This window comes from Candoia aspera, chromosome 1 (assembly GCF_035149785.1).
Source record: "Candoia aspera isolate rCanAsp1 chromosome 1, rCanAsp1.hap2, whole genome shotgun sequence".
Lineage (NCBI taxonomy): Eukaryota > Metazoa > Chordata > Lepidosauria > Squamata > Boidae > Candoia > Candoia aspera.
The window spans coordinates 323,840,260-323,866,029 of record NC_086153.1 but is presented as its reverse complement, the minus strand read 5'-3'; the positions used below and the strand labels follow the sequence as shown (position 1 = coordinate 323,866,029).

The 25,770-nt window shown below is 42.3% G+C and overlaps 1 protein-coding gene across 1 annotated transcript in view; it reads right to left on the bottom strand.

Moving 5' to 3' along the window:
- Window positions 1–25,391, bottom strand: part of FRMD6 (FERM domain containing 6) — a 52,873-nt gene extending 27,482 nt beyond the window's left edge. Inside the window, exon 1 of the mRNA XM_063290527.1 lies at window positions 25,233–25,391. The gene's annotated coding sequence lies outside the window, so the exon portion shown is untranslated. The remainder of the gene's footprint in view (window positions 1–25,232) is intronic.
- Between the last annotated feature and the right edge of the window lie 379 nt (window positions 25,392–25,770).

Sequence of the window (25,770 nt, the reverse complement as noted above, 5' to 3'; positions counted from 1 at the left end):
TCCAGCTCACTCTAGGTGAGATCCCCTGGGAAGCTATACCTCTCTGTTATGTGGATTTTGTGGGAAAACATCACAGGAAACATTTTCTTGCTATGAATCAATTAAAATCTGAACTATCCTACTAATTTGTAATTAATAAAGGAAATATATGCTGTGCTAATTCTATATTTTAAATATAAATACCTTAAATATTTTGCCAACTGTCCAAAGTAGTTAAGCTCAAATATCTGATTGGCGGTGGGGGTGGAAGGACCAATAAAGTGCAATTAGTGTGGTTCAAAGATATATTCAAATCATCTGTGAGCTTTACTTCAAAATTAGTTTCATGGTGATATCTGGAAATATTTTAAAATGTGGTAATTCAATAACAATGTGCACCTCCCTTACATTATTTAAATTTTAAGAAAACAAGGCACAAAAGAAACCTTTACTAGCAACAATCCTACACACCCAATTTGGTTTGTATTTATTAATTAGGTACTTGTTTTATAAAAGAATTAATTTCTAAATGCTGAACAGTTTAAATGGGCGTTAACTACTGGAATAGGTTTCACTAAATGTTTCTGGGGAGACCTCAACTTCAGTGGACAGAATAACTTTTTTAAAATGGATGTGTTCACTTGCTTGACACAATTCATGCGGCTATTTGTAAGAGCTGCTCTGTTGGATCAGATGCCTTTCATCATCTCCTACTCTGACATCCTTCCCACCAGCCAAAGCCGCTTCCCCACCCCTTTCTTCACAGCCTCCTCCAGCCATTACTGAAGTGATATAAAACTTTTCCTCATTACTGTTATTTTGGTCCAAAGATGGCTTGATGACTCTAGAAGTCACTTGTGGAAGAAAGATTTCCAGGCACTCCAAGAGCAGGACAAAAATTAAATAAATCTGCAGTCATATGAGTTGGTTATCTGATTGTGTTTAAAGGAGAAAAAGGAGATTTTCAGGGTGCTATCTTCTGTTGCTCGGTATTCAACAGGCACAGGAGGAAATGCGGAAAACATAGACGCTGCTACCCTAGAATTTTGGCTGCTCTGTCCCTTCCTCCTTTAAATAAAATAGATAACTGATATTCACATCTGAGAATCTCAACTGGCTCTTTTCCTTTTGTGCTGTGTCTCAGACAAAAACGTTACAGCCACCCTGAGACAGCAACCTGCCTATAAGCAATGGGAGAAGAGAGATCCTAATTCATAGGGAAGAAATCATCCACCACCCAAAATTAAAAAGAAAATTAAGCCATCATCACATGTGTTTTGCACTTCACACAGACCAAGACAGCAAAGCAATAATCTATCAGTTCTGCATGAAGAAGATACCAGGACAACAGAGGACAAAAAGGAGAAACTTTCTGGTCTGCAATACACAGCCAAGCAATTCAGTACTTTCCTCATACAGCATTTATGAGGAAATATCATGCCAGTTCCACAAAGCATTTACCTTGTATGGCTTACATATGCTTTTATTCTATGCAGTAGGTTAAATATGCCTTCTCCCATCTCCTGAGATCATGTCTATTGCAACTAAAGTACCCAAGATCTCTCATGGCCCGGCTCTGAAGTCCTGATTAAGATCTTAAAGTGTCAGAAGAACGATGAACGGTGAACAGAGCCATCACCTTTTCTATAGTGACCCTCCAGCTATGGAACTTCCTCTGGAATGAGGTTCACTGGATCTTCCATTTTTTCCCCATATCAGGTGAATTTTAATTAAATTAGCCTAAGCCTCATGAAATAGCTGAATCTCATACGTTCTCACATCAGACTTAGTGAGATGTTGACCATTTCTAATCTTTACTAACATTTTAAAGTTTCTTGGCACTTATCACATCAAGTGAAAATGTGTGATGCTGCTTACCCCCTTAGCAGATTTAGAATGGTTAGTTCATTTGCTTGCTCTCTAACCAGGTGGTTGTGCTGGGGATGATTTGAGTATTCATAAAACCATTGGTATGGTGGCATCATTAGCCACAAAACGCCAATGCAAACAGCTGAAATTGCATCCTGCCACTCTTCTAATCCTCCAAGCTCTCCTAATCACTCCACTTTTTTCTTTTTCTTGAACCAGCTGGACAGACTTTCAAATAAAGCATTCTTCCACTTTTTTTCCCCCTCAAGAATGCCTATGAAGCCAATGTGAGGCCTAGGTGACTTGTAAATAAAGATGCTTGGGGAGGCTTAAAGTTTTATTTGAAGCATTCTCCAGCTTCCTTTTTCTTTTTAATTAAAATAATATTTTAGAAGTAGGCACCCAGCACTGTGTTACTTCCTCCTGTAGTAGTATTTTACTGAAGCATACCTGTAATTTTCAAATGCTATGAAGTAAAAAATCCTGCTCTCCTCTTGGCATAGCAAGCTAAGGAGAAAGTGGTATTTAAACTAGAGGCTATGTAGCAATCTGTTTAAAGGCCTCTTCGCTCTTTGGTAGCCAGATTACCTGCTGTATTTGCTCACATTCCCTTCCCTACCAAGTAAATTATAAAGTCTTTGCCTTTTGCTTGTGGATAAAATACCACATCTGCCAATGGTGCTTTAACAGCAGCTCCAGCTACCCAAGAAAACAATCAAAGGAGAAAACCACACCCCCACCAAAACTGACAGGGCAAGCTCCTGCATATAAACAGGGAGCCAACCCCACACTCACTCACACTGATGTTACCTAGTTGGGTGATGAAATGTCTGCAAGCAAACAGCCAAGTTCAGAGAGCACCAAGGACTCCACAGTTCAACCCTGAACTACAGATATTCTCTTCTATTGAAAATAATCAAAAGCCAATATAGCTACATTAATAAATTTAAAAAATCAGATGTGAAGGCTATCGTTGCTTAATATATTCAATAAACCAGAAAGGATAAAAACTTTTAATTTTCGAGAACTCTTCCCAGGCAAGTGGGTAAGGGGGAAAAGGAAGGGAAAAATGCTTTTGTCTGATTTTACAGCCACGTCTGTACCAGGCCAGATTGTTTGATGAAGTGATGAGGAGCACAGATTTACAAACTGAGGTTTAACAGGCACCCTGCACAAAGAAGGTGTGCTCTTGTGAGAGGGTTTTTTTATGGCCTGGAGATGATGAACGTTGATTAGAAGCGTTGAGCAGGCCTGACTGGCCTTGACCACCAATGGGAAGGCCTGACTGGGCAGTACGTGTAGGCTCTGTTGCATCCACGGAAGCTAAGAAACCATCTGGTATGATGGCTTCTGCTGTTGATCTTTAATGCTACATTCTGAAGCTTCAGGGCCTGTTGTGCTGAGGTTTGGAATGTCTCTCCAAGTCCCAGTTTTCTTGGGCACCATAAAGAGAATGGAAGACATGACAGAAAAAGACTCCCGTGCAGCTAGTTGCTCTGTCACACCAATGTCCAGCAAGTTTCTATGATTCCTTAACCATGAGCTATCCTTAACCGTCCTCACTCTAAACATTCATCCTTCCTTCCTTTTGTTCTCGGCCACAAAAACCAACCGTTCTAAAGCAGTGCTTCAAAATCAAAAGTTTCTGCTACTTGTCACTGTTTACTGTTTGAACTCATACAGCTATTCATCTTAAATCAGGTTTGTGGTATGAAATCATCAGTCTGTGCAAGCAAGATCAGTGTTTCCTGTTTGAAATCACCAATTTCTGCAAATCCCTCACTTGAATGCTACATGCATTGCTTGCTCAGCCTATCATCTTTTTTTTTTTTGTCTCATAGACATTTCAGGTTAACTTTTCTTCCTTGTCAGCTGTGCAATAACAGTACACAAAAAAGAACATGTCCAGGAAAATCTGGACATGGTACTCTCAGTATTATAAGCTTGATAAAATAGGCTGAGTGAACAAATGTAATCCATGACGATGACGACAGTAGATGCAAACCTAACACAGGCAAGACTTCTACAACTGATGATGTGCTTCATGGTTCATGTTTGGTTTTGCTCACTTTTTCAGCCTTTAAGGCCTGCAACTGGCATGGCTGGGATGACATCAAAGAGAGTGGGATATTCATGTCAGTCTTTTTTTTTTTTTTTCACTTGGAGGGCTTAAGGGCAAAGGTTTCCATATTTTTACCACCCTGCTACCCCACAATCATGCTGAAAATCAGTGAAAAATCTGGAGATGCTCTGTCAGCTGTAAAATGAGGGTTGGAGCAACATCCAAACCACGGACAACAGGTTCCCCATCTTTGATTATAGCTGTCATGTTTGATCTGTAGCATGTTTTCAGCAATCTACTTTCCAGCAGAATCCCCTTTTTTGAGAGAGAGAGAGAGAGAGAGAGAGAGAGAGAGAAAGTGTGAGCGAGTGCACTAGTATAACACTGTAGCTACGACAACGCTGAATACTAATAAATCTCTGGTTCAAATCTCATTCACAAATTCCATCCCCTTTCAGGACTCATTCAAGTGTTAGCCCCCAATTTTCTACTGGTCTCATTTTTGGTGTGTATACATGCAAACACACACACACACACACACAAGGATGGAAATGTTGGCTCTCATGGCTACTGAGAAAGTTATAGTTTGGAGAAGTGTGGAGGATCTCACTTGAAAACCCTCTCTCTCTCTCTTTTTCACATATGCACATGGAAGAACCAGTGTACTTTTATATACCTTCAGTGGCAAACCTGGGTCTGCGACTCTACAAAATGTGATTAAAAGTTTGACATCTCTAACAATTACTTAGCTTCTTTTCACTGTGTTCAGACATGCTGCGATGCATGTGCTTAGCCTGACCCTTTAACTGTAAAAGTAATGGCTTCCCCAGTTCAAGGTATTGATAGTAAAGGTAAAGGTTTCCCTTGACGTAAACTCCAGTCGAATCCGACTCTAGGGGGCGGTGCTCATCTCCGTTTCTAAGCCATGGAGCCGGCGTTGTCATAGACACTTCCGGGTCATGTGGCCAGCATGACGACACGGAACGCCGTTACCTTCCCGCCGAAGCGGTACCTATTGATCTACTCACATTTGCATGTTTTCGAACTGCTAGGTGAGCAGGAGCTGGGACGAGCAACGGGAGCTCACCCCGCCGTGCGGTTTCGAACCGCCGACCTTCCGATCGGCAGCTCAGCGATTTAACCCGCAGCGCCACCGCGTCCCTCAAGGTATTGATACAAATGAATAAAGACACCAGTTCTAAAGAGATGTTCCTCCCCCAGCATCACCAACCCAGGCACACAGATCGATTGAGGAGGTCCTGCCCACAATCCTACTTTTGAATACGGCCTACGGAATACTAACTTGCGATAGGCAGAGCCATCTGTCTGGTGGTGCCCTGACAGCGGAATTCCCTTTTTGATCAGATATAGAAGGCACCTGTTGAAAACTCAACTTTCCTGCTAGGGTTAAAACTGTGATGCCTTACATTTTACTGCCTTGCTTTTTATGTGTTATTTGCTGACACGTTATGTGGTTCTTGGCTTTTACTGGGTCTTGACTCTATTTTTGGATTTTTTTTAATGATGAAAGGACATCGTGATTTTTATAAAATAATTGATCAATTTAAAAAAAAAGTGCTTCAGGGAATCCAAAATGTACTGTAGTGATATCCAGCATTGGAACCTCTTGTCTCTTTCCTTTGCAATGCAGAGATCTTAATAGTCATACACAGAAGTGATCTTTCAGCCTCCACCAGAAAATACCTGTACCACAGATCGCTATCTGCTCAAGCTCACCCTGTTGGAATGACAGGCTGTCACATTATTAGACCGGAGAGCTGTTTTAAAATAAAAAAATCCATGGAGGCAATGGGGTTTGGATTTTCTTTCCAGTTTGAAATGACTCTGATAAATGGGAGGATCTGAATTCCAACAAGCAACAAAAAAAAGTTATGTCATTTAGATGCATTTTTCGCAATGCAGGCCCAAGGGGGCTGGAAAGAAAGAGAGTGCTGGAGTCAGGGAAAATTCTTTCAACCATCTGCTTTTCATTTTCACAAAGAAATCTTTGATTCCTTCATGCACAATACACAGCTAATGTAGCCAAGTTCTCCCCCTCAGCACTGGAATAGTGGTAGGCAAGCAATGCTGTTCCAAACTTTTCTACAATCCTGGTGATCAGGAAAAGAACCTCCAAGTTGAGATGGTCCTTGGTCTATCTGGGATATTTCTGCTCCAACTGGGATGGGAGGTCTTATTTGCTGAACTGCCCTAGGAACAGGCAAAGCCAACCCGGACCCTTAAGATGTCTTTCAAGCCCACCCAGCCTTTGGCAGGGGAGCAGATTAAGCAAGGGACTCTTTCCATTGCTCCCAACAGAAAAGGCTAACCAAAGGGCTGGTGGCAGTCTACCTCAGATCACAGCAGAGCCCTTATGTTTGTGCTGGATGGTGCAGGGAAGTGATCCCTCGCCTTTTGCACATGAGGGGAGCCAAATGAAAGCCCATTTTGCCTGTTGAATCTGGTTAACAAGCCTTGGTTAATAACAGCAATCTGGCACATGGAGAACTTCTGAGATTGGCCGCCTGCTGCAGGTGTCCTAGAAAAGATGTACCATGTCATGAAGATGTACTGAATGACATGAAGATTCTGCTTGGTTTATATGCAAAGGCAGAAGGAAAAAATAGTGAATGCAGTATTTCAAATTCTGGCAGTCCTAAGATTTAGACACACTTGGGTAGCGCAATGTAAGCCAGTGCAAAGTGAGGCAAAAAAATTAGCTTCGTGCACACTGAGGGGATTTGACTTGGCAATTACTCAGCAGGAAAGAACCTAGTGTCATGTTGGAAGAATTACATAAATATTTAAACACTGCTTAAGGCAGAGGTGCCGCGAGTAAATCCAAAATGGGAATTATTAAGAAAGACTGAAAATCTTGGTATTAGGATATAGATTTATGCTGAAAAGTTCTTTAAAAGTAGGAACTACAACAGTCAGTGAGTCAGAGTACAGATTCACCGAGCCCAATGCTATCTCCTTATTTGCCCCTGGCACACTAAGAAGGATGCCATGTTAGAGTCCTTCTTCTATGGGGGTGACTTTCTCTACGCAGAACGGGGTTTCATACAAAGCATTCCAACACGGTCCTTTCAGCTGAAGAGCAGGTAAGCCCTGTTTGCTAACAGAATGCTGGGATTTTTTTTAACACTGCAGAGGAGGAGATATGCTGGATGACTAGACTGTAGCTCACAAGTCCTTAAATTACACGTCCTAAGCTTTTCATGTTAAGATCAGTGAATCAAAAGTGCTGAATGAGATTCAGAAGCCCTAGATAACACCGAAGCATTGTAATTCAGTAATTGGGAATCAGGGAATCAAACAAGCTTTATAAAGCTAAAAGAGGCAAAATTGAAAAGCCCTTGTTTTGAATTTCAAAGGCATTTTGAGTTTTGCTTCTACAACTTCAGCAGAGATACTGTGCCAAGTTGAGCAATTTTTTCCTCCCCAAATCTGAAGCAAAGCTTAATGCCTTGAGAGTGGGAAGTGGGACATTAAGACATTTATCCCTGGTTATTAGAAAATGATCTTCCCGCTTTTGACAGCACTCCTTGCAGAGGCTGCTGTATCTATTTAACAGAGGAAAAACTAGGATAAGAGACTAATTATCAATTTCTTCAAGATGTTCTCAAGCCAATGCATTTATGCAGCAGACCTCCAATGTACAGTTACTGCACAGAATCATGCACACACAGAAAGCCCCAATAAATCCCATTACTAGATGCTTATTTATTATCAAACTTTGTAAAGTCCTCACTGAAAGACTGCCTCCTGTAGGCCAAAAGCAGTATCTACCAAAACAGTACATAAAAGGTTATCAGATCTACAGTATACGTTGCTAAATATGTCACCTACTTACCCAGCTTTTGGCTTCCCAAATACATTTGGTTGGCCATGGTTAAATGAGGAGGACTTCTAGACTAGATGGAGCTTTAACCTGATCCTAGAAAACACTTCTTATGAGTTCTGGTTAGTACATATGAGTCTTTCACACAGATTACAAAAACTAGCCTGAGAGAAATTCATTTGAGAGACAGCTTGCCACGAAGACTGGTAGAATCATGGTTTAAACATCAACTGTGCCTTGAACATATTTCTCCCAGGTCCAAACACATTACTTTAGCCACTACATCACAATGGATCAGTGCATTGTGCTAGAATTTTATTAAAAAAAAAATCAGGAACATCAGCAAAATCTTCACTACCCTGCCATTCTGTGAAGGCTGTATTTTCTTTTTCTTCATTCAGCTAGGCTGCACAGCCCCCCTCTTCAGTATTCAAATATGAAAGAGGTGTTGATACTTCTGTAAAGAAGGATGACAGACATCTGTGCAAAAGATCTCACCTCGTGCATTGGATTATATTGTAGTACTACTGTGACAGCCTACCCAATACAGCACCCTTTGGAATTTTTGGAATACAACTCCCAGCAATCATGGTCTTTGGGAATTCTGGGAGTGATAGTATAACAGGGACTATGCTCTGGGATCTCTGAAGAAAAGAAGCGGTAGTACATCATCAACATACCTTCAGACTGAGATTAGTTTGAGCTATCTTGTAAGAGGTTGATTTGAGGTTGAAGCATTCTTTATCCCTGAGTAAGTTTCAAAGATAAAAGAATTATAAATTGCCTGGAAGCTTTCCTACAACCTACTAGTCAAAAGTAACATGATAGCAGTCAAGATCATAAGAGATGAATGACTTTTGCCAGATATCAACTCAACTAAATGTGGCATCACTCAGACAGTTCTGAAATCTTGGGGAACAGACAGGAAAACCCAGTTCTTGAACCAGCATCCCCAGATTAGTACTTTTCAGATTTATTACACATCAGCTCCCAGAATCTCTACCCACCACAGTCAGTGGCTGAAATTTAACACATCAGGAGGGTACCAGATTCCAGAAGGTAGCTTCACACAACATAGTTGAAGACTCAGCCTTCCTCTTTAAGAACCACCTGAAACAACCTCAGGGAACGTACACTGCACCCTGATGGCATTCCCCTTCAGTTTGGGTTCAGTGCAACAGAAAAAGCCACCACCGCAAAAATGAGTTGGAAAGTTTGCTGACATTTTCCGTACTGCATCAGCTACAAGCTGCTGAGATTTATTCTGTTAGGGAGAAGCTGGGCTTCTTGCTGCCACACACCATGCAAAACATTTTGCTCTCTCCATGGAAAAATGTTTGCCTGATCCCCAGGGATTACAGAAAAATCTGGAAAGGGCTCCTAGGCAGAGAGACCACAACTGCTGATGCTTGTGCTGCTTGTGCCAAAAGTATCTTTTGCTTCCTGTTTTAGGTTAAATTTAGGAGTCTGGCTTCCTCGGGATTTAAAATAGGTATTGCAATCACTACAGCATGCACCATAGTGGATTTGTTTTCAAACAGCACTTTCTAATCCTGTTCTTTAACAACTGGTTGACAGATGGCAACACACTAGCTTGCCCTGTCCCCTGCATCTTTCACAAGTACTTGCAAGCAGGTAAGCAAATGTCATGCCAAAGGTCCAAGATTCAGTCCTTGTATCCGCTGTCATTGGATCCATGGGGCTTTGGCTTGTCATCATATTGCTTCCAATAGCATTATGAAATAGTACCAGTGTTATTCTGTAGTTATTGCCTGTGCGAATACATATATTTGTGTGAAGGTATGAATGGAGATGTATGAAAGAGGGCATACTTGAGATGCAGTCAAAGCAAGCTAAAAAAGCAAAGGGTTTGTTCTGGAAGATTTCAGCTTATGCAGCATGGGGAGAAGTATCAGAAGGAAGACCTCCAAGAATATTCAAGAGATGGTTCTCAAATCAAGATGGTTTGCATGTGAACTGGATGTGGGTTAGGTTAATAGAAAAATACCAGGAGGCCTATGAAGAGAACCAGGATGGAATTGGCCATGCCTTGCTGGAACTGATAAAAGGGAATGGAACTATACTATTTTGGAGCCACCACACAGAATGAGGTACCATGCATGGTGGACTTCCTGCCTCAGTTCTTCTGCAACTCAGGACTCGCTGGGCCAGCTCAAAACACACCCCAGTAAGTATAGATGTACATTGTGTGTATGTATGAGAGAGGGAGAGGGAGAGAAGGATTTAATGCTTTTACTTCAGAACATGAACAATAAAAGTTATAAACTTGTATTTGTTTCTTCATGTCTGAAGTCTCTGGATAAATCAGAACTGAAGGAGTAATAAAGAACCTCATTATGGCCCCCCATGTGGCAAGTTTAGATGTACTGTCTCTAGGCAAAGATACTTTGGAGGAACCCAGGAGTGCCAAGGGAAGATTTTCCTCTACTTTTAAACACTGTTGTGCCGGAAGGGATGGGAGATTTTCAGAAAAATCTGCAGCTGTGGAAGGAAACGATAACTACTACACCCCCATGCATGATTCTCCTTGAATATCTTGCCCACGCAATGACAAAGGATATCAGAAAAAAAAATCTTACACTGATGCCAATAGAGCTTCTAAGCTTCAATGCCATGTAGGAGGGGGGATTCCAGAAGTCTTATATGACAGAGGGGGTGGGTGGGTTACCCCTCTAACCACCATGAAAGCGAAAAAGGTGAAAGGTCCCCTGTGCAAGCACCGAGCCGTGTCTGACCCTTTGGGGGGACACCGCTTTCGTGACGTTTTCACTGCCGCCTACCATTCTGTGCCACACGAGGCTCATCTAACCACCATACATGTTGTGATATTCTCAAGAGACAATTAAGCTTAAGGGAAAAAGCCAAACTCCTTTTGCTATCTTCTATATCAGTGTTTCTCAAACTTGGCAACTTTAAGTCATGTGGACATCAACTCCCAGAATTCCCCAGCCAGCCAGGATCAATCAAAGTTCAGCTAATCAAGCACCCAGTTTCCAAAAACAGTCAATCAGCACTTCTTGGAAGTACATAAAAGCTGAGGCTGTGATCTTATTTGTCCCTAGACTCTGATATTTAAACATAAAAATGAACATTTATTTAAGATGGTGGGAGCCACTCTTAAAAGGACAAATTTATCAATTTTAAGGAGTTTTTCCTACTTTAGCGAGGACAATTACAAAGCTATCTGGCTGAAATCCAGTTTAAAAATCAAGAACTGCAAGGAAGAACAGGAGGCTGACCTGTAGGTCCATGCCTTTGCACTAAAATAATTGTTACGCATTTCTGTTTAATTAATACCCATTTCTATTTAATGGCTAGTAATTACTTCTACTTTAGCATCTATATTACCATATGCAGATATTATAAAAAGTGGCCTCTCTCCTGTCCTCGTTTTGGTTGACACATAAATTGCCACCCTAATCTCCACCCTAACCATTCCATCAATTACAAACTAGCTCATACATTTTCATAGCCTAATTAAACAAGTACAAAACAGCCCCAAGAATAGCCATTACAGGTACTGTAATCGAACGTATTAAGAACCTCACTAGTCAAAAAGCAGGAAAAAAAGGAACAAATTAAAATGGCAAAGGACTGAGAAAATATACAGTATAGATTTATTTTTTGGCTTGCACAGATAGGGTAAATGCCTTGCACAACTTTCTGGGGAGTGCATCCCATAGTTTGGCTGCTTTCCCCAAAGCATCTGGAGTGAAAGAACGCAGAGAAAGGGCCTTCTCTGAAGATCCAGATGTTTGGGGGCAATATCTGTCTCAAATCACGAAGGGCTTTAATGGACGGAATCTTCAGCAAAAAAGTCAAGCATTCGTTGTAACACACTTTACCACTTATCCCACCCTACTGATGCCACATACTGGTGTCATACAGGAAAGTGACACATACTGACTAGATGTCTGAAGGATAGAATTAGCAGCAGAAATCCCGAGACACCCCAATGCAGCTTTTATAAAGGCTAGGACAGTGGTGAGAGAAGACACAGACATGAAAAGATTCAACATCAAGAGACATCTGGGTTGTAAATGTCAGCAGAAGAAGCCACCCAGTTATGCTGTGCAGGAATTTGGCTCTGCATTCTTTGGAATGTTATTTAGCAAGAGTTGGTCTGAAGGCAATTGTGAGAAGCAAGGCTGTTCGTTGCATTTTCCAACTCCAGTGTCCTCAGTTTGCTTGCTTGTAATAATCATTACTGTTAGGCCAGACATTTAAACCGTATTCCTTTTATTCAAGTGCAAATTGATGGCCAGTCTTTCCCCACTGATTGGTCAAGACGGTAAAACTTTGTGGATAAATTGGAGGTGGGGAAAGAGTTTTTGAAGGGGTTTCCTGATACCGATTTTAAGACTCCCACCACTAAGTATCTTGTGACAACTCTTCACTACAGTGATAGGAAGATGGGGTCTTTTCTTAACAGTAATTCCACAACCAAGCAGCAAGGAATTTCTGGCTACTTTCTTGTTGTTCTAGCTCCACAATCATGATAAGAAGTCCCCAAAAGGGGACTCAAGGGCGGCCCAACCTTTATTTGCAATTCAGTGTGTTGTGGATGAATTTGAACAATTGGGTTAATTGAATAAGCCATAATTAAGTGAGCAATGGATAAGTATGCCTTGTGAATGTAGCCACTCCTTCCTCCAATTAATTGAGGACAAGCTGTTTGGAGAGCAGCCGCAGAAGTTCACTATAACGGCTGAAGCCAACTTACACATGCAAGAGAATGGGGGAGGTGCGGCTGCTGCTAAATTGCACCCTATGAGACTGTGAGAGTGATGACAAAATTGCATGTTTCTGCACTCCTGTAGATATAAATAGAAAATCAGCATGACAGAGAGAGTATTTCTAGCTTAGTCATCACCTGTACCATGTTTTCAACCTGCAGGGATTTTCTTATTTACCAGACCCATTTATTTAAGGAAAAGTTGTTTACAATTCCACAGAAGCATGTAAAATACACTTGATACTATTATATACTTGACAATGGGGCAGGCGTGTACACACACACACACACTCACTCACAGCGGCTTTTAGTTTTTACACTAACTTCCTAACTCCAAGACGTGGCAGTGATGCAATTATATCATCAGGTCATGACAAATGTTCGTCTCTTCTCGGGGACATGGGGCTCTTATGTACACAAGTTTCTAAAATCATCGAATTCTAGGACCGATGGGGAAATTGAAAGGGAAAGGAATGTTAAGCTCTGCAAAGGTTTAGTAAATCTTTTTTTAAATTGGGGTTTTAAAAGCCTCCAAATGGCTCCTCTGCAAAAACAGGCATAGAGAACACTGCCTGCCCATCACAGCATTGTATGTATCATACACTTATTTCTATGGCCTTGGGAATCAGTGTCAAATAATCTCAAGTGATAAACTGAACACAAAAAAAGCCGAACCCTGATATCTTGCCAGATTTTGAGTGAATTTTGCAGAAAACGGCTGAAATGAAGCAAGATTTGGCAATCTGAAAATATTTTGACCCAACTGTGAGATTTGGGCAGTTTTTAACTGATCTGGAACACCTTCAAACACGAGGGCTGATTCCCACAGGCACTACTTTGACAACTACTGCCCTATGTAAAAAGAAATGAGATTATAGGGAACAATGGCTATTTGAGCAACTGTTACCTGGCCTTCAAAGTTGCCATTCAAACTGTTATTGACCTCATCAGAATTTTACCCGCTACTGGTTGCCAGATTTGGAGAGGATGCAAAGCCAGAACCAGTCCTGGCCAAATGGCACTTTCCCTCCAATATGGGACCTCCACCTCCAGAAGAGTTTCTGGGGACGGAGAGCGAAGCATTTTCAACAAGACCAAGAAATCCCTTCCAGAAATAAACAGAGGCATTCAGAACATGTGCACGAGAGAAAATATGAGAGGGGTGGGGATCGGGATGATATACTGTCCTGCAACAATGCTATGAGATAAGAGGACAGTTATGCAGCCACTGCAATTAATTAAAAAAGTATTTGCCAGCCATGATCTGGCCTCCAAGGCGGCGGCTGAGGAGGAGGAGAGAGAGTAAATCAGATGACTCAAATTTCCTTGGAGAAAAAAATTTGTGGAAAACTTCCTCTTTCACTCCAGCTGGCTCAGGAGGTGAAGCACACTGTCAAACCAATCTTCTCTGGTTGCCCAGACAATTACCTGCTGTCATTCTATTAATGGTTTACTTTATAACATATTGCAATGTTTCCCAGCCACTAAGCAGGAAGCTGCCCTGGATCCCAGCTCCAGCTCCACAGGGCTCACATGAGGCTTACCCACAGAAGTCCAAACCCTTCCCATTCTTGCCCTTCCTTTATACTCCCAAATTTACTACAGATGGCATGCAGAGTCTCTGGAGCAGATCTGGAAGATGCCTGGTGGTAGGAAAACTCACCTTGCCAACTGTATATTTTCTCTTGTAACGAGAACATTTCTGGATACAACCAGAAGAAAACATGCCTGTTAAGGGCAAAGAATCTCTTGCCTTCATCACTACTGGCGGAGAAGGTGCCTGTGCCTGGGACTGTCCTGCCTCATAACATCTAATTACGGAAGGTAGGCAATCTGATGATTCCCTATTTTGGACCTACTCCCACACTGGCAGCAGCTAGCATGGCCAGAGTCCAGGAATTATGGGATTTAGAGTCCCAAACCTCTAGTAAACATCAAGCTGCCTATCTCTGGTCTAGTAAATAAATTAGATCCATTTCTGGGCTTCCATATTTCCTTATCCTCTAATAAAGCAGAGGAGGAATGAGGAAAACTGGAAGCATGATGATGTCACAGCATACTTTTTATTTAGGGGCTTAAGAAAAAACATTGTTTCTACAGCCTCCTCTGATTCTTTTCTTGCACGTTATGACTGGCAAGCAAAACCCTCCTCTTTCTGAAGTGAAGCTTCTTTCTCAAGCTTTAGGGTTCAGCACAGGGACAGTCCTGGAGCTAGAAGAATCATTGCTTTGAGATGGACAGCTATATAAATTGAATAAATAAATAAATAAACAGAAGCCATTAATTTCTCCCCTACTTCCTTTAAAATGAAAAGTTCCAGTGGCTGAAATAATCAAGTCAGGTATTCTGTCTCCCACAGGGGCCATCTGGATGCCCCAGGGAAGACTAGAAGCAGAATAAAACGATAGTACCTTCAGTACAAATTCAGAAGAAAGCATCTTTTGTTTGATTGTGTGCTGGGTTGCTTGGAAGCAGCTTTCATATACCACAGATAAATTAGCAAGCAATTGTTTCTAAATCAGTCACGTTAAACACAGGCAATTTATCATTAGAACTGTGTATCAACTCAGATGACATAAAGAGTCTATTAATCCAGAAAATCTGTTTCCACAACTAGCTAGCCAGATGTTTCCAGAATACCTTTAAGACCTTAAAGCAATAAATCTAAGCTGCTGCCCCACAACGTCATTCAAAGGTATACTACCACTAGCCATAAAAGTTCTACTGAATTGTATTAACTAATGGCCTGGATTTCCACTGCCATGAAGCTAGATAAGAAAGGGATTACAAACATACCAGAATTTCACATCCAATATTTGAAGTACCTTTTTTTCTCCTTTCTGGATCTACTATCAATTAATTTCACTGCGTTATCCCAAATTCTCATATTAATCAAATAAGTAAGAATGATATTTGTATTCATGGGTGTCTGCAGCTACAGGTGCTTTCATCAAAATGTGCCATAAGCCTTACAACTTAGGGATCTGTGTGCAACATGATGCCACATATACAAAAGGGGCTGGGCTTTTGTTCTGGTGGTGCAATGCTGGTTTCATCAGAGTGACTGGTTTGACTATCTCTTCCAGATGCTGCTTTGGGCACCCACTACTTCCATACTATCACACAGCCATTTCGTTCTGCTACTCAATCTCATTTTCCCCAAAGAGGAAAAAGGCCCATTTCCCACATACCCCCTTCATCATTTGCACCTTTAGGAGGCCCTTTTTGAGCCAGGGTTAAACCACATCCCTGTACCTACTGATCTAATTATGGTTGGGCTGAATATACTTTTTTCTCCTACAAAAATGGCTTCCATTTTTCCATATTTGTTTCCAATATTTGCAATGTTATTTCAAATATTCCATGGTACTGCTTTTGAACTGATTTTATTGTTGGAATGGCAGAGGGCACAACTGCTGGTTTTTGCTTCCATTCTTTTTTTACACTTCATTCTGAAGCTTCCTTGGCTAACTACACTTCCCAACCTGAAAAAACTCAGTGGAAGGACCTTCCCCTTGGGGTCTTCGCCTGGAGAACTGAAGTTTGGGAAGCCTGGGAAGCTACAGATTGCTGGAGAGATGATTGTAGGCAGTAGGACATCTATGCATATATTCCTTTGACTGCCTTGTCAATAGAGGAATGCCGTACTCCATTAATGAGAGTTTCTTTGGAATTCTCTTCTCCTTGAAAGAAATTTCCAAAACAAATTTTCTGTCATGAAACTGAATGAGCATGGTAAAAAAATTCAGGAAAATAATTGACATGGCAATAGTTCAAATTGCATAGCATGAGCTGTAAACAAAAACCAGCCTTCCTTGCGTTAGCAATATCCAACTCTGTTGTGCCACAATTCCCATTGTTCCTAACCAATAGGGCTGCGCTGTATGCAGATTACAGAAGTTGTACTCCAACACAGGGGAAGACAGCAGATTCAGAAATGTTTGTGAGGTCTGTGGACAGCTTTAGATGCTCCTCTCCTCCCTAATCACATCCTTTGCCCTACCAGACTGTTTATTCATTTAAAGGCCTCCTGATCACTACTTTGGCTTCTCAGAATGGCACCATCAGGCTTCTGTTGTCTTTTCTTTTGTTTAGACTCCCCTGCCAGGAGCGATAGATGTCAGAACTCATTTTAACTATTAGCTCCCCTGATCCCAACTGAAGCCAAACCTACCAGTTGCTCTGGGCATAGAAGCATCGCTGTCAACTCCAATGGGATTTAACATGCTTCAAGTTCCAGCCAGGGAGATCCAGGACACACAATAGAACAGATTAAAAGGCTTCCGGCCTTAAGATTTCTGCAGAGATGACCTCTCAACATAAATGTGTAAATAGTTCTCTGAAGCACTGGAAAACCCACCCACAATGGAACTTATTAACTGTTTCCTTCTCATCATCCTTCACCCTAAACTAAGCTTCCATTCTTCTTGGGGTAGTGACTTGGTTTTGTTAGACCAGTGTTTCTCAACCTTGGTAACTTTAAGATGTGTGGACTTCAACTCTCAGAATTCCCCAGCCAGCCATGCTAGCTGGGGAATTCTGGGAGTTGAAGTCCACACATCTTAAAGTTGCCAAGGTTGAGAAACACTGTGTTATACTGTGGAAGTCTACACAATCTTATTCACCCAACACACTCCAAATTTGTTGGATGATGTATCACATCAATTCCAGCAGCACAGTCAGCAAGGCATACAACATAACTGTCAGAGCTGAAAACAGGCAACTTTTAAAAAATGTAAATAAAATAGGCATGTTAAGTCTTCTGGACATTTACATGTTGAAGAGGGATCTTAAAGCTGTAACTGATTGCAGGCTGACTCTGAATCAACTATTTAAGGAAGTGGCTAAAAAAGGCAGGTGCCATGAAGTTAAGCACGATTTCCAAGTTGCAGGAAATAATTGCTCTAATCTGTTCTGCACAGCTCAGCTCCCACTTCAAATGTTCAGCTCTGAGCTCCCCATTTTAATAAGGATCCCAAGAAACTGAAACTAGTGCAAAGGAGGCTAATGCAGATGATCAGTGGCCTGGAACTCAAATCCTATGAGGAGATGCTGAGCAGACTGGCCGAAGATGGAAGCAGGATAACTATCTGCCCAAAAAAGAGGAGTTACGTTGTGGTGACAGAGAATATCTCATGAAGTAAGAACTATTAAGAAAACAGCCTTAGCACCTTGTCTTCCAGTAAAAGGAATTTTGTCACAGGCCCTGCTTACCATGCTAACCGTTTTGTAAGAGTGACCATAACATGCACTCAAAATTCCCAATCTGTTCCCCAGCCCAAGAAACTTGGAGAACTCTATTCTGGCCTGTCCCATGGTTGGGATTTCTCCAGGGTCGGCCCTCAGTCTGATTATGTTACCCCATATATTAGAGGCACTCCACTGAAAAAAAAACCTTGTATCACAGTGGCAACATTTCAGATCTAGATGTGATGGAATGTGGCTAAAGTAGCTGTACTTGGACAAAGATTAAAATTGGCCCCAATGCCATAAACGCTACCGTAATGTATCCCTTACGGTATCAAAGCTTTTAAATAACCCTCAGTCAATTTTTAAGGCCCATTTTAACTCCTGCCTGTTTCAAACTACATCGCCTATTGCTTCATATTTTTCATTGCAAATACTGGTCATCACAAAAAAATGCATACAGCCAAAGGAAGTTTGGTGTTTCAAAGCCATGCAAATATGCTGAATTTATAAGATGGGGAGAGGGGAAGAAAAGATGATAAAATTCTCTGTTACCAACTACCTCTCTTCAGGTAGTAAGGAGATCTTCATAGCATCCAAAGCAAAGTTTAATAATAAACCAAACAAAACTTTCTTCATCTTCAAAGTCCACCCAGTTTCCAGCACATGTAAAAAATAAAATGGAATTGCGATCATTTGAAATTGACATATTTTCTGCATCTGGTCTGAATTATTCTTTCATAACACTGCCTTGCATATAATAAGATAATTGCTTGCAGATTTAGATTTTTCCTTCTTTAGGACTTTCTCTTAAAAAATGAGGTTTAAAAGAAATGGAGAAGGAAGATAAACTATACCAGTGAATCTGGATCTTCCGTCATTTAAGCCCCACCTATCCCTCTTTTCAAGATGGAAACTTAAATGGCATTCATGTTTTCAGGCAGTCTATCATTATATAATGCTCTGATGTGGGTGCAGGTCCATCTCTTTTATTATTTGAAAAATCTGAAGGCCAGAAGAGGGGAAGAAATTACAACACATGAGCCGCACTGTTTTCTTAGTTCGACACACACAAAAATACACACCACTATTATAATGTTAATGCAATCAAAATGAGCTGCTACAAAATAAAACATTTTGCTCACATGTATACTACCTTCCTCCCTGCAAAATATGAGACTCCTTTGCAGTGGAAACTTTTTTTTCCCTACCTATATCTGCATATAGAAATTCCCAACTTGTAAATTTCTAGCATGAAATAGATTTACTGTAGAGTTTTGTCCAATCACAGGACTGCTGTGTCAGAAGGAACTTCAAAGCTCCTTCTGTAGCAAGTGCTCTTATCTCCTTTTTCAATACTGCTACAGAATAATTATCTCACCTTCTGTAGGTTACATGGCATAGAAAAAAAGTGCTCACTGGCTAATTAAGCACACACATACTTCCAGCTCTTGAGCATTTGGCTGGCAGGCTCTGAATAAAATACTCTGCTGGCAAAATAACTCTTCTTCATGGGAAACCTTTCCTTTCTATTCATTAAGAGCTTTTTAAAACCATGACTGATCAATCTGATAGAAACTGGAATCTTCACACTGATGTCTCTGGCATAATCTCACAATTGCTACAACAAAATTTTCTAACCTAATGCCCTCCAGATATGCTGGATGTAAATTCCCATAGTCCCCAGCCAGCATGGCCAATACATCTGAACAATACCAAGTTACATAAGAATGTATTACTGGAAGACATCAAAGCCTATCAGGCAGCTGACTAAAGACAGAGGGCTTTCTTACTCCAGCCACTAGGTAGCACTGCCTACTATTGCATCGTTTGACTTTTTTCAGCTTGAGCCAAATTTTATTTATTTATTTATTCATCGACTTTTGCCACCGCCCATCTCCCCGCAGAGGAGGGACTCTGGGTGGTTTTCAATAAAGGTAAAAGATTTAAAATACAATAAAACCGTAAATAATACATAAAATATAAATATATTTTCCAACATTATAATATAGAATGGGCTATGTTTCTTTTTTACTTTTGCTCTCTGCCTATCAAGAACCTGGATCGCATCTAACAGTGGAGAAAAACTCTTTCCAAAAACGGGGAATTGGACAGTACATGTTTACTTGTCCTAGTTATCCAAGTGTCACATGAAATCTACAAGACACTTAGTAAAGTTCAATCTGTTCTTCCTTCCTTCCTCAAGCAATTTTTCTTTTGTTCCGTCTTAAAACTCTGACCATGCCAACCTCAGAACTTCAATATTAAGCTTTTTTCTTTCCCTCCCTTCTATCATCTAAGTTTTTGCAACATCGTGCCTGAAAACGAGATCTGGGTATCTCAAAGCCTTACAGCAGTTTGGAATATATTCAGTATTCTAATAAAAAAATACTGCCTGATAGTAGATTTTGGATTTTTTTCTTATGAAACAGAATAGCTTACTTATTCTACTCCTAATTGTGCTTTGACTAGGATGAGATACTGGAGAAACAGTTTGGGCTAGAGGTTAAGGCACTGGACTAGGATTGAGGAATCCTAAAATCTAGTCCTGCCTTAGGCACAAAGCCAGCTGGGTGACTTTGGGCCAGTCCTTCTCCCTAAGTCCTGGGCAATGGCAAATCACTTCTGAAAATGCTGCCAAGAAAACTGCATGGACTTGTTCAAGTAGTCACAGAAGACAGACAGACGCACAGAGGATGAAATACTGTGTAGAATATCCCACTGCATGCATCCGTGTTTCAGTAGATCAATGATGTCATTATGACATCAGCAACCACAAAAGTACTCCCTACACTCATCTAGCTTAGCAACAAACACATCTTACAAGAGAAGAAGCAAATGTTTCATCAAGTCATTTGCAAATTGTAGCTTAGATTCTTCATTCAGTTCTGGATGTTTGCTATTTTTCTGGTATAAAAGCAAAAGAAAGCAGAGGAAAGATAGACGCAGACATACAAGCCCAGCATAGCTATTGCTTCAAAAACCAAAGTTGGCAAAACTGCAGGAGTGGAGGAAACAGGTGGGATCAAATATCCTTGCACAACTTGCACATACCCAAATGGACTAAACACAGTACAGTGCCTGAGCTGTACAGGCCTTTTGCATGGATGCAATATATCACAATATAAGGTAAAGGTAAAGGTTTCCCTTGACATTAAGTCCAGTCGTGTCCGACTCTAGGGGGCGGTGCTCATCTCCGTTTCAAAGCCGAAGAGCCGGCGTTTGTCCGTAGACACTTCCACGGTCATGTGGCCGGCATGACTACACAGAACGCCGTTACCTGCCCGCTGAAGCGGTACCTATTAATCTACTCACATTGGCATGTTTTCGAACTGCTAGGTTGGCAGGAGCTGGGACTAGCAACGGGAGCTCACCCCATCACACGGATTCGAACCGCCGACCTTCCGATCGGCAAGCTCAGCAGCTCAGCGGTTTAACCCGCAGCGCCACCGCGTCCCTATATATATCACAATATAACTCACTGATAAAATGCAGGGAAGGGTGAAACCAAACCATTTCAAGATCAAAATGCTCCATTTTTTAGTTTGGTCCAACCATTCCAGAAGTGTCAACGGTCAAAATACCCATTTCCAATTCAAAACAGAACCGTTTCAAGTTTGAAATATATTTGGAATCAGAAAAAGTCTTTTTGCACTCAAAACAACAGTTCAGTATTCAAAACACCTTGTATACTTCTAGTAGATTTACTCACAATGCATTTGTTTCCCTGCAATCTTTCTGGTTTTAGGTTACCTCTTTGCTACCTGGTTTCACATTTCTTTCTTACCACCCTTCCAGTTGCTTGTTGTTTTCCCAAATAACATGCCATGAGCATAAAGAGCTGCTTACACAGCAAAAAGCAATGCAGACATGAGCAACAAACAAATATGAATATTTTGCCGGTCCCAGAACGAAGCAGCAAAAAAGCCAGAGAGCAGACATTTTTATAATATCGAAGCTTTCAATGATCAAGAAAGTCGATGTGAAACACTGAAGTATGTTCAACAGGAGCTTAATGCAGCATGCTTAGCAGTGGCACGTATGAAAAAAATGTTTTTAAAAAAATATATGCTTCACCTTTTTTGTGTAGTAATAAGATTCATCTCACAAAGCAGCTGTATATTGGAAGAGACTTTTTACATAACCCAACAAGCCATGATGTGGTTTGTTTAGCTTAGCATGCCAGATGAATGCCAAGCTTAGCACTCTGGGTAGAACAAATTGTGGTTTATTCAAGAAATGGAGATTGTAACAATCCATGATTTATTCAATGTGTGAAGTCAGTCTATAGGTCCATTATGCATCTGAAATAGGAAGACAGAGGACACCAGTTTTCTAGACTGTCCCAAGGATCTTCTGAAGTTACACAACTTGAGATGCTTTGGGACAAAAAGGCCAGACATCGATTTGACACTTTTGACAGGCACATCTATCAATAAGCTTGATTTGTTCGCTTTTCCAAAGACATCTGGATCCACAGATGTAGCAAAATGAAATACTACAGTCCAGAGATAGCGATGGCACAAGACACTACCACTTTCAGATGCCAATAGGTGACCACATTTTGATGGGCTAGCCATTTTCAGTATATAAATAAAGAGGATAAAAATGGCCAGAGATCATGGGGAACAGGATCGTGCTCTTCAGAATGGCATGAAGAAGACCTCCTTCCGAGGAAGGGATGTTGTCAGGGTGCAGCAGGGTGCTAGCTTGACTGGATAGGTTGCAAGTCTTCATTGCTTCTGACTCTCTCCATAATAATTTGCATGTCAATTCCAAGAGATCTCCAGGGGTCAGGACAGAGGACAGGCCTTGAAACACTGAATTCCTAGAGAGCAGAAGAATGCAAGTACAGTATTGCTGGGGAAGATCAAGGTCTTTCCAGCCCAGCAACAGCTACCCATCAGATGTTTCTCAAAACTGAGAGAGGACATGAACATAATAGTATCACACAGAACCTGGGGCCCAATATCAGTCAAATATCCTCCCTTAACAAGTGTGTCTGTATACACAAACACAGTTATAAGGAAAAAGCTTAAAGAGGAAACAAATGGCATGGCAGTGAAATGTAACAAGGACAGTTTGACAATTCTATTCAAGCTGTAGTGTATGTAAAACAAGCAGTCACCATTCACAAATGACAGTTGGTGTTAACGTAATTGTGAAAATGCTAGCAATTAACACCTAAGAGATAGGACATCACTGATTAAGTTTACACACTGCACTATGTGACAACAAGATTTACTTGTTTTGAGCTTAGGATGTTGCATGAACTCAGCCATTATACCTTCTTCAACACACCATGGCTCAGCTTGATGGATGAACCCCACCTGGTGTCTCCATATTAATGCCCTAGTGGATTGAATCAGGTTTCTTCATCAACTGCTAATCTACTATTTTCCAGGTCCTTTAAAATGTCTTAGTTCAACATTACTGCATTTTTTATGCCAAACTCTTACACAGCTACTTCTACAACCGATGAAAACAGTATATTGGGAAGCTGAAGTGAAGTGGAACTCAAATGCAAAGTTTTTATTCAAAGAGGAGCAATGTTGTATCAGATCTGGTCCCCAATTATTGCTTCCAAAGGTCATAATGTCTCCTACTATCAAACATCTACTTGGTAATTGTGACAGCATCCTTGCAAGGTAGGATCAGATGAACAGCTCTGCCCAAATCCAACCAGCAAATCTATAGCAGGCAAGAAATTAGAGCAATTTCCATTCAGACTAATGCTGAGCTCAATACACCCCCACTTTTCCACCAACATCAGCTTCTATAAGTAGAGCTAAATAGCCCAACCTCCTTCAATAATGATGTGCACCAGATAAGTTGGACTACAATTCCCATGAACCCCTGCAGCATGGACAATGTAGTGCAACATTAGTAGATTTGAGGCTATCGAACTGCAAACTTTAATGAACTGTAATCTAGTTTGCCAAACAACAGTGCCCGCACTATTATCTACAACATTTCAGAACTTGGTTATAGGCACATAGTTCAACAATCAACAAGTTGCACTTGAATTTGAACACAGAATGAACCCTAGAAAGGTACAGAGGAGCAGTATTTGAAAGAGTCCTTTTTAGGGCTCATTCTTGGCCTGGCAGATTGAACCTCAGCACTGCAGAGCTGCAGCAGGGTTTTCCCCCTGAAGTAGGTAGGGACCTGTTACAAATAAAAGTGCTCTCCCTTATCAAACACCCCTCCAGGACTCTATCAGAGGACCAGTCTCAGAGTCTCTACTAATCCCTCAGGGCCCACAGGGCAACATCATCCATCTTCCTTATCAGTGGATCACCAAGTTACCCAAAACACGACTGCTAAGATTAAGCAAAGGTGGTGGTTGGAGGGGGGATGAACAAAGAAAGGGGTGCCTGGATGCCACTCTAGATCATGCACACACAAAGCTGCTTATTTGGATTCTGCCTGCACAGTTATACATACTCAAGTCCCCTTCCTCTGGAAGGAAAACACTGACTTCAAGGCACTGTTGCAGCTCACCCCTTTCTTTCAAAGCAACTGAGTGGAGCAGTTGAATTCCAGCATTAAAGTCCAGTACAGGCCATCTCAGATCCCATCACGCCAAAGGAGCCTTTCTCCCAGCTCTGGCTGTCCATGGAGAAGTCCAACTATGCTCAGTTTAGCTTACCTTGTGCTGCAACTTTTCTACGACCCCTCCTAGGTTTACTAAGTGGCGTTTTGCTTGGGACCTTCTGGGAGCCTCCATTTCTGCCCCACAATTTTCCTGGCTGGTGGTGGGGTAATTGCTCAAGCAGTCCGGTATAATAAATACCTGAGCCCCTGTGCATTGATCTGAAGCAGCCAGTTTCCAATAAAGTAAACCTCCCTTCTTGCAGCTGGAGCAAAGCATCCAGCCCACAGCTGCTGACCCTCCCACCCCAACCCCCGCCACCCATTTCCCCTTCACACAATCTGATTCAGACAATCCTGAGTCTCAAGAGAGAGAAAGGCTCCGAGCGCTTCCTGCAAACCCCCCCCCCCAAATTCTTCGTCCAATGGTCCTGCTGGCTGGAGATGCTGGAAGTTCTCGTCCGCACATCCGAAAGGCACCAAGCTGGAGCCCGCCGAGAGGAATCCGCTGGCCTCCCATGCCTTTTTGGGCAAGCCCGCTCCCACGAGAATCGCCGCGTCGTTTCGGCAGCCTCCCCCCGCACCCCACCCCCCGGCCGTTATTAAAAGCCGTCAAAGTTCAGCTTGCCTCTGGAGAGTGACCCCAATCCTGCTGTCACAGCGCGCCCCAAGCCCGCCTCTCTTTGGAACCCCTTCCCCGAAAGGAGGCTCCCCGACGCCGCTGCCCCCGAGACGCAACCAAGAAGGCGCCCCCAGCGCGCGCTTCGCTTCCAAAGAAAGCCGAGTTTGGGCAGGAAAGCGCGACGGGGGCACCTCATTCCGCTCGCCCTCCTCTTCCTTCCTTCCTCTCCCTCCGGCCCGGGCTCTGCATTCCTGTTCAAAAAGGCAGCGGCTGAACGGCACAGGGGCGCTCCAAGCAGCCCACCGGGCTCGGCTCTTACCTCCGCCGGAAAGGAGAAGGGCTCCCTACGGCGCCACCGCCGCGCCTCCTCCCCGTGCTCCCTGGAGGGAGCCCCGGTCCTGCTTGGCGGCGGCGGCGGCGGCTATTGCCTTCCGCGCTGGTGCTACTCCCGCTGTTACAACCGCTCCTCCCTTCACTCTGTTCGGGAGCCGACTGTAGCCTCAATCACAACACATGGAAAGAGCCAAGCTGGGGACCGTACCAAGAGCCGCTGCCGGGGGTGGCTGGTGCGTTGCGATCCGCGTCCGGCTCCCTGCGGCAGCGGAGCGGGCCGCGCGCTGCACCTCGGCCTGTCAGAACCTCGTCGGCGGTCCAGAGCCTCCCAAGCTAGCGCTTGGCTAGGGCTAGAAGGGCGATCCCTGTGGGCCTTCTTCTGTGGCTCCCCTCCCCTTCCTCCCTTGGTACAAACCGTTCCCCAAGCATAACATTCGCTTGTAGGAGAATGAGCGTCACCCACAGCTATGCAGCAGCTGGGGAGGATTCGCGAGGGTAGGAAGGAAAGGTGCCCGGGTGCGAGA